The sequence below is a fragment of the Physeter macrocephalus genome, chromosome 20, assembly GCF_002837175.3.
Source record: "Physeter macrocephalus isolate SW-GA chromosome 20, ASM283717v5, whole genome shotgun sequence".
NCBI lineage: Eukaryota > Metazoa > Chordata > Mammalia > Artiodactyla > Physeteridae > Physeter > Physeter macrocephalus.
Window position 1 is genome coordinate 43,464,662 of NC_041233.1, and position 9,929 is coordinate 43,474,590.

The following is a 9,929-nucleotide window of genomic DNA, read 5'->3' on the forward strand; positions in this document are numbered from 1 at the left end:
AATAAATCGAGAGGTGTTCGGGTAAGAAATTGTGCCTTTATTTGGAAATCCAGCAGACGGAGAATATGGCAAACTACCATCTACCCCAAGTTAGAATACAGGCTTCTTTTATACTCAAAGGGGAGGGTACGTAGCTGGTTATTGCAAACTTCTTGGTGCTGTCCAAACCCCAGAGGGGATGTGATAATCCTTTGTTCTTGCACCTGTCCGACTACATCTGGTCAGGATGTTTCTGTAAACCCCCAACAAGATAAATGTTATTTTCTGTTCTGCAACTTTTATCTTTCTCTATGTGAATGAAAAGTGTTATACCTTTACAGGTCAGAGCCTTGAGAAAGTGCTATTAGGTATAGTCAGACTATAGGCAACATTCTTTTCAAAGATGCAGAGACAGCATAACTAAGCACAGGCAACAGAGCACAAAGGTTAGAGCTAAAGGAATAGATCCGATATGATTTGTTCTTCTTTGTTACACCATTAGGAGGTGTGATTATTTTTCTTGATTCACAGAACTTGTCAGCTAGATAATCAGTTAATTTAACCTATGAGTCACATAAAGGAACAGGGATAATTCCCTCACAGTTCCCATGCATTTGTGATATCATCAGCTGTTATTTTAAAAAATAGGTGGGTCCTGTCAACATTAACAAAACATTATCATGTGCTTCTTATACCAGGCACTAATGATATAAACAGTTAAAAAGGTATAGTTCTGCTGTCCCAATGTATTTGATATTACGCAGAGATGCTGTCTGAGAACTGGAGTACAAACAAAATTACTGTCTTCAGTGACAGGATTTGTGATGAAGATGTAAAATTCAGATTCTCCAGAGTTGTGGAAACATATATTTTGTGTGATAACTCTATATTATATGTGCAATAGACAGCCACCTGCTTTAGTTGTTTGGGGCATTCAACTGTTCGGTGTTAAGAAGCTGGCCCAGATGATAGCCGAAGGGCCCTTTCAGCCTTTAGATTCTTTGATTCATTGCTGTCAAGATGCACCCGTACCCCAAAGCTACTTTCTGTTTATCCATGTTTTGTCATTCTAGAATGAAAATGATTCAGATCGTACTATTTGCATTCCAAGAAAACATGGGCAAAGGCAATCTTACAACACCACACTACTTAAATTGTTAAAGAAAACACTGACAAATCAGCCATTTAAAATAACACACCACTAAAGATTGAGGTTGAGAGGAAAAATGATCTGAAATTGAATTACTTTGAGATCCCTCTGCTTTGAAAATTGGCTCCAGAAAGAGTTGAAAATCGCAAGTAAAGTCTAAGGAAGTTTTAGGTGGTCTTTTCCCTACAATAAAAAAAAATCACCCAAGTCATTTTGATTTCAATGATTTCTTCTAATGAATCCGTAAGCTGCAAAGTAGAGGCAAAGTGGCTCTTGGTTATCTTTAGCCAAAACTGTATACATAAAATAAATCAGAGCAATACATTTGATTTAAAAGATTCAAAGATAAACTGAAATATTTAATATTTAGTTTTTGTTATTCCCTAACCAGAAAGAAGAAAAGAATCAGAGAAAGCCTATGAATAAAATATGTAAAGACCTTAAATGAAATTTAATATCCCTTTTTCCCATTCATCTTACAGCAAATGCGAAATTTATCTCAATGCTCCATTGGTTGCTTTATCTTTTAAAGTAAGTGCATAAAATCATCATCTTTCAGGTGTTATTTTGGTATGTCTTTTAATAAGTTCTAATTAGGTCTTTGTTTAAAATTAATAGACAAAAATAAACTAAGACTTTACTCAAAACAAACAAAAAAAAACAATAAACACCGAAGCTCATTTGAATGGTCTTTTATGAAAGGGGTCTTTCTTTTTCTCCTCAAGATCTGTCATTTTTCAAGTTCTAAGATCAAAATTCCATAGAGGGCTTCACTGGTGGCGCAGTGGTTGAGAGTCCGCCTGCCAATGCAGGGTACACGGGTTCATGCCCCGGTCCGGGAAGATCCCACATGCCGCGGAGCGGCTAGGCCCGTGAGCCATGTACTGCTGAGCCTGCGCGTCCGGAGCCTGTGCTCCGCAACGGGAGAGCCCATGACAGTGAGAGGCCCGCGTACCGCAAAAAAAAAAAAAAAAAAGATCAGCATAAAATATAACCCTGAGCACCAAAATCCTGGTTTTCCAGAATTTTCTCAGAGAATGTAATTATGACTATTTTGTTGTTGTTGTTATTGGAAACCCTCCTGATAACAAGGAGAATTTATCACCTGTGTGAACAGTAAATTGGGAAATGTTTCAAAATATCTCAAAAAAATTAAAGAAATTTATGGTGTAATTTTAAATTACAAGCAGATGATCAAAGAGTAAGGACAGCTTTTAGAGAAGCCAGATCAAAAATATTCACTGAAAGAAAGTGTCTAGGCTTAAGCAAACACTAAAGAGTCTTGAAAAAACAAAACTTCTAGTGCAAAATCCCCAAATTTGGGAACAAAGAAAAGAGTATAAATAATTGAAAGATGGAATTCAATGGAAATATTACAAGTTTTATGGAGAATATTATTAAACGTTCAGAGGGAAAAGAGTCCTACATGAAGCTAACCCAAGGACAGAAAAACTCAAGTATGTCCTCTGTTCAACACTGCAACACAAGTAGGAGGCTTAACTACCACCACCTTCAGAAAACCATAGCTGTTCTACAAAAACAGAATCCAAAAAGAATTTGGAGAGGAAAAAGCAGAACATACCAAAAGTTAAAATGCAGTAGAACAAAATTCAAGAACTAGAGAAAAAATTACCAAAAAAACCCAGTTAAATCCTCATAAAACTCTTCTATTTTAAAAAGATAGTCTGGGCATAGTCTTTATGAGATTTTACTTAGGCTTTCACCTTGAGTATGGGGTCTGACTTCTAATCTTCTAGTGTACATACATAGATACATATACCTCAGAATTTCAACTCTAAAGTTTGCTGTTTCAGTAAAAAAAGAAGGTATTCATCGCACATGAAGACCACTTCAAACTTCAAAATCTTATAGATTTAGCTACTTATTATAATTTATATCCTGTACCTCATATAAACAGAATGATTTAATTATAATAATTACACTTATAAATATGTTTTGTGTAATATATTTAAATTTTTATTGCCTTAAAAATTATTGCAAATGGTATATTTAACTCAGAAATTAAAGTTGTTTCTTTGAACATGAGTAAAGCTACATAGTTTCTAATATATCTGTTGAAAAATCTTTTGCATTAAAGATGCAGATTTGATTTGTTATGCATACCTCAGATTAGTGGTTGTAATCTCATTTTCCAGCCAACAAATAATCTGAACTGTTGTATTTACTATAGATAAATTACCCTCTGTTCTTCCCTTAAAAATACATTACAAAAAAAAAGGTAGCTGTCTTCTGAACCATAATCATTTGTTGCTGAAAGTTAGTGTACAAAGCCTCAAATGGTGAAAAGGTAGACATAAAAAGCAAATGATCCTTTAATCACCTCATTGAAATGTTTACAAGAAAAGTATCGCAGGCCTGATGTGTGAACTTCTTGTTCCCTTTACTACAATCTCCAGCAAAATTATTGTTAAATGCTTTGCTAAACTGCCCCATTTACAAAACATGTTCTTATATTACTGCCATTTCTTAGTTTGATGGAGCTATACATCCCCGGATATGTGCTGAAACAGAGCCTATCCATGTTAACTACAGCTGTTTGACCAGGTCATCAAATAATTTGTGTCCTAAATACTACATCTAAGGGAATGTGCTTCTTTGAGCTTTTCTGAGTCAGGCGACAGAGTAAGAAAATGGCAAAGTTGAAAATAAAATTTGAGCTACTTAAGGGTATAGATAATATTATCTGTTGTACACATTCATGTTAGAATAAGTAAACAAAAGCAAGCCCATCCAAAGAGAATTGTAGGTATTAAAGTTTAACTTGGACCTCCAGCAAATGTATCAAATTCTGCAAATCAATACTTGTAACCATACTTTTTCCCATATTAAGAATTATCAAGTCATGGTAAGATTTTATGGTAAGCAAGTGACTAGTGTCAATCACAACTCCTGAGCAATGAGAATTTACTATTGTAGAGACAGAATGATAGCATGGTTAAACATATGCACCCTGAAGTCAAACTTCTTGGGTTGAATCCCTAGTCCACCATTAAAAAAACAGTGTAAATATTGGGGAATTACTTAAACTTCATGTGTCTCATTACATCATCTATACAATGAGGATAATAATAGCTGCTTCATGGTGTTGTTATGAGGCTTATATATGTTAATACATTTTTAAAAAGCAGTTTGGCATCATCTTTGATGTTAAAAAAGTCATGGGATTGGTTCCCCTACAAGTGAGCATAAGAGAGAGAAATATCAAATGCAGACTGTCAAATGTAGAGTACATTTGATATTTGGCCTTAAAAAATACTAAATATCATTATCTGTTGCTCTCATGTTTCTCACTCAACTCACCTTATAAAATAGCTAATAATTATTTAGTATATATTAATACTAGACACAATTGAATGTTCTACATGTGTTACTTCCTTTAAAATTCAATCTTTTAAGGAAATAATAATTATTCCCATTTTCTAAATAAGGACACTGAAACTTTAAAAATTTAAATCACCTTAAAGATGGCTTTTAAGTGGCAGTCCAACAAGTTCAGCATAATTTGTAAATTCTCTAGTTTAACCAGTAGATCAGCTACTGATAATCTGAGGCTTAGTTTGAAGCTAATGAAAAGTTACACCAGGACTGCTGGGAAAGTCAGAGAATGCCTGTTCCATTTCATGCTATGGACGCTCCCAGCTTTGGTCTGGAACCCTTGCATTTTCTAGGTTAATCTAGGTTGTTAAAAAATAAATAAATAAAACTCTTCTCTATTGATCTTCAATAATGTCTCTTCAAAATATTTTGGGTGAAGAAACAGAATAAATTCTGAAAGAAATAATAAAAGGAAATCTTGTTGGAAAATGCAGGTCTTAATGACACATCAAAAAGAAACTTTCAGAATAAAATATTATTAGGTTTTATATCTGAAAGATGGACTACTGTAGTTACTTCCTATTGTCAGAGCGACCACTTGCTTTTTATTTATAGAAACCTTGGCCGTCATCCCCTTTTGGAATTCACCTAAATTCATTCCCCCTTCCAGTGTCAGCCTGCATCCAATAATTGATCCATGTGGGAATACAAATGCTTGACTCTCTTCCCTATCTGGGACAGCTTTGAAGGGTTATTCCATCTTAAAGATTATTCATCTGTAGCACTGGCTCAGACTTCCACAGAAACATGATCACTGCTTTACTTCTTCCTCTGCCCAATCTTTCCTTCATTTCCCTTCTGCAGATGTTAATCTTAAAAACACTTCTAATAGATGTTCTGCATGCTAATCTTTATCTCAGAATCTGTTTCTCGGGGATCCCAACTGACTAGAGCAAGCTTATTAGTAGAGTATATTTTCTCTCTAAGTATACCTTTCACCAAACAAGCTCTATTATGAAATATTTTATGGGCCATGAGTGAAGTGGTATAGATTTGGAGCCGTACTTCATTGAAATACATTTTTTTGTTTCATTTTGATTTTCAATGTTTTTTTTTATATGTCAAATAGGTTTAATTGGCTGCCTATGCTCCTTTAACTTTTTGGAATACTGAAGGCTGTTTCTGCTTATAATTTTTGCAAAGGCCAGATGATCTGACTTTCTTCTTAAATTATTTTCTTCATAATTTCTAACTTTGGATCTCAGTCATCCATAAAACAGAGAGTTTTGAAATAAATCTTGTGGTTATATAGTAGAGAGATTTGGATAGACAATATTCACATCTCCTATCTCATACAGAAATATTTTGATATTGCAAATCCAATTTAGTTTACAATTCTTTTTATTTGGAATTTCCATTATATATAAATCTGAGCCTTTTGGCAAATGCTGAAATTTATTTCTTGCTTTTGAATTTGTGTTTCGCTATAACAAATCCCTTGTGTTCTGATCTTTCCTAATTCTTAACAACTTATTCCCACTATTCTATTCCCAAGCCACAATAGCAAGAAGAATTTGTTGTTACCCATTTTAAAAATTTTATGGTAAGAAGAAACAGAATTGGATTTTAATAGCTCAACATAAGCAGAAGGCAAAGGCAAAATCTTCTAATCTTCTAATATGAAGGCTAATTATGTGGAAGGTGATGCCCAGATGTCCTCTCTTCCCTTTAGGCACAGAACAAGAGTAATTAGGTTTAAGTTTAACATGGGGGATTCAGAAAATCACACTCAGGAAATCATCAAGCAGCCAGGCTGTTCTTAGAGATGACTGCATTGAAACTTCACAAAAAGAGAACAACCAATGCTTTGCTGCAAACCCTTATTTAAAGGAGATCCTTGGGCTTCCCTGGTGGCACAGTGGTTGAGAGTCCGCCTGCCAATGCAGGGTACACGGGTTTGTGCCCCAGTCCAGGAAGATCCCGCATGCCACGGAGCGGCTAGGCCCGTAAGACATGGCCACTGAGCCTGCGCGTCTGGAGCCTGTGCTCCACAACGAGAGAGGCCACAACAGTGAGAGGCCCACGTACTGCAAAAAATAAATAAATAAATAAAAATAAAGGAGATCCTACATTCAATGTAAGACAAAATGAAAAAGAATTGATGTTTAGGAAAATGTGTGTGGGTTATTGAGTAAAAGTGTTACTAGGAATTTCTAAGTATTATTCATGAAACATTACATTGGTTCAAATTTTAATGAATCATGTATTTATTGAGTTATTATTTATTCAATTTTATACTAGGGAAAGGAGTAGAAATACTTTAGATTTTTCTGACACTGCAATGTTCAATTTCAGGGCTTATTTGAAAATCAAATCATGGAGCCTAAATTATCTTCTGCATATATAAAACTAAAGAAACTGTTGTCTAGAAACAATATGAGAAAATATTGCCAGATGTGACTATATATTTATCTTAAACTGTGATGATGATATTAAATATATAACACCTAAAGGGCTAAAATCAATGATGAACAATGAGTTAGTACTGATACAAAATCAATACAGAATACCCAATAGAAAAATTGGCAAAAAAAAAAAAAGAAAAAACAGGTAAATCACTTGACAAATTGGTAAATTTCTAGGTAATATAAAAATGTACTTGGGAGAAAATATTTGCAAATGAAGAGACCAACAAGGGATTAATCTCCAAAATATACAAACAGCTCATGCAGCTCAATATGAAAAAAACAAATGACCCAATCAAAACCTCGGCAGAAGACCTAAATAGACATTTCTCCAAAGAAGACATATAGATGGCCAAAAAGCACATGTAAAGATGCTCAGCATCATTAATATTAGAGAAATGCAAATCAAAACAACAGTGAGGTATCATCTCACACCAGTCAGAATGGTCATCATCAAAAATCTAGAAACAATAAATGCTGGAGAAGGTGTGGAGGACAGAGAACCCTCTTGCACTGTTGGTGGGAATGGAAATTGGTACAACCATTATGGAGAACAGTATGGAGGTTCCTTAATAAACTAAATATAGAACTACCATATGATCTAGCAATCCCACTCCTGGGCGTGTATCTGGAGAAAACCATAATTTGAAAAGATATATGCACCCCAGTATTCATTGCAGCACTATTTACAATAGCCAAAACATGGAAGCAACCTAAATGTCCATCAATAGAGGAGTGGATAAAGAAGAGGTGGTATATATACACAATGGAATATTCCTCAGCCATAAAATAGAATGAAATAATGCCATTTGCAGCAACATGGACGGACCTAGAAATTGTCACACTGAGTGAAGTAAGTCAGACAGTGAAAGACAAATATCATATGATACAACTTATATGAGGAACCTAAAAAAATGAAAAAATGAACTTATTTACAAAACAGAAATAGAGTCACATATGGAGAAAACAAACTTATGGTTACTAGGGGAGAATGAGGGCAGTAAATTGGGAAACTGGGATTGACATATACACACTACCATATATAAAATATATAACTAATAAGGACCTACTGTATAGCACAGGGACCTCTACTCAATACTCTGTAAAGACTTACATGGGAAAAGAATCAAAGAAAGAATGGATAGGGAGAGACATTCAAGATGGCAGAAGAGTAAGACGTGGAGATAACCTTCCTTCCCCCAAATACATACATCAGAAATACATCTACATGTGGAACAAATCCTACTGAACACCTACTGAATGCTGGCAGAAGACCTCAGTCTTCCCAAAAGGCAAGAAACTGCCCACGTACCTGGGTAGGGCAAAAGAAAAAAGAAAAAACAGAGACAAAAGAATAGGGACGGACCTGCACCACTGGGAGGGAGCTGTGGAGGAGGAAAAGTTTCCACACACTAGGAAGCCCCTTCACTGGCAGAGACAGGGGGATGGCGCAGGGGGAGCTTCAGAGCCATGCAGGAGAGAGCAGCAACAGGGGTGCAGAAGGCAAAGTGCAGAGATTCCTGCACAGAGGATCAGTGCCAACCAGCACTCACCAGCCTGAGAGACCCGTCTGCTCACCCGCCTGGATGGGTGCGGGCTGGGAGCTGAGGCTCCAGCTTCTTCAGAGGTTAAGACCCCAAGGAGAGGACTGGGGTTGGCTGCGTAAACACAGCCTGAAGGGGGCTAGTGCACCATGGATACCTGGGAGGCAATCCAGGAAAAAGTCTGGAACTGCCTAAGAGGCAAGAGCCCATTGTTTCAGGGTGCGCAAGGACCCTGTGTATGCATTTTTGTGTGATTTTGTCTGTATAGCTTTGCTTTTAACATTTGTCCTATGCTCTGTCTGTCCATTTTTCTTTTTTTTTTAGTATACTTTTTAGTGCGTGTTATCATTGGTGGATTTGTTTTTTGGTTTGATTGTTCTTTCTTTCTTTCTATTTTTCTTCTTTTTTTATTACTTTTTAATTGTTTTTATTTTAAATAATTATTTTTTATTTTAATAACTTTATTTTATTTTATTTTTTCTTTCTTTCTTTCTTTCTTTTTTCTCCCCTTTCTCTGAGCCGTGTGGCTGACAGGGTATTTGTGCTCAGGCCAGGTGACAGGTCTGTGCCTCTGAGGTGGGAGAGCTGAGTTCAGGACACCCGGCTCCATGTAATATCAAATGGTGAAAGCTCTCCCAGAGATCTCCATCTCAACGCTAAGACCCAGCTCCACTCAATGACAAGCAAGCTACAGTGATGGACACCCTATGCCAAACAACTAGTAAGACAGGAACACACTCCCAACCAGTAGCAGAGAGACTGCCTAAAATCATAAAAAGGTCACAGACACCCCAAAACACACAACAGGACGTGGTTCTGCCTACCAGAAAGACAATATCCAGCCTCATCCACCACAGCACATATACTAGTCCCCTCCACCAGGAAGCCTACACAACCCACTGAACCAACCTTAGCCACTGGGGGCAGACACCAAAAAAAAATGGGAACTACAAACTTGCAGCCTGCGAAAAGGAGACCCCAAACACAGTAAGTTAAGCAAAATGAGAAGACAGAGGGCCTCCCTGGTGGCGCAGTGGTTGCGCGTCCGCCTGCCGATGCAGGGGAGCCGGAGAGAAACACACAGCAGATGAAGGAGCAAGGTAAAAACCCACCAGACCAAACAAATGACAAGGAAATAGGCATTGTACCTGAAAAAGAATTCAGACTAATGATAGTAGAGATGATCCAAAATCTTGGAAATAGAATGGAGAAAATAAAAGAAACGTTTAACAAGGACCTAGAAGAACTAAAGAGCAAACAAAGAATGATGAACACAATAAATGAAATCAAAAATTCTCTGGAAGGAATCAATAGAAGAATAACTGAGGCAGAAGAATGGATAAGTGACCTGGAAGATAAAAGAGTGGAAATAACTACCACAGAGCAGAATAAAGAAAAAAGAATGAAAAAAAAAAAGAATGAAAAGAATTGAGGACAGTTTCAGAGACCTCTGGG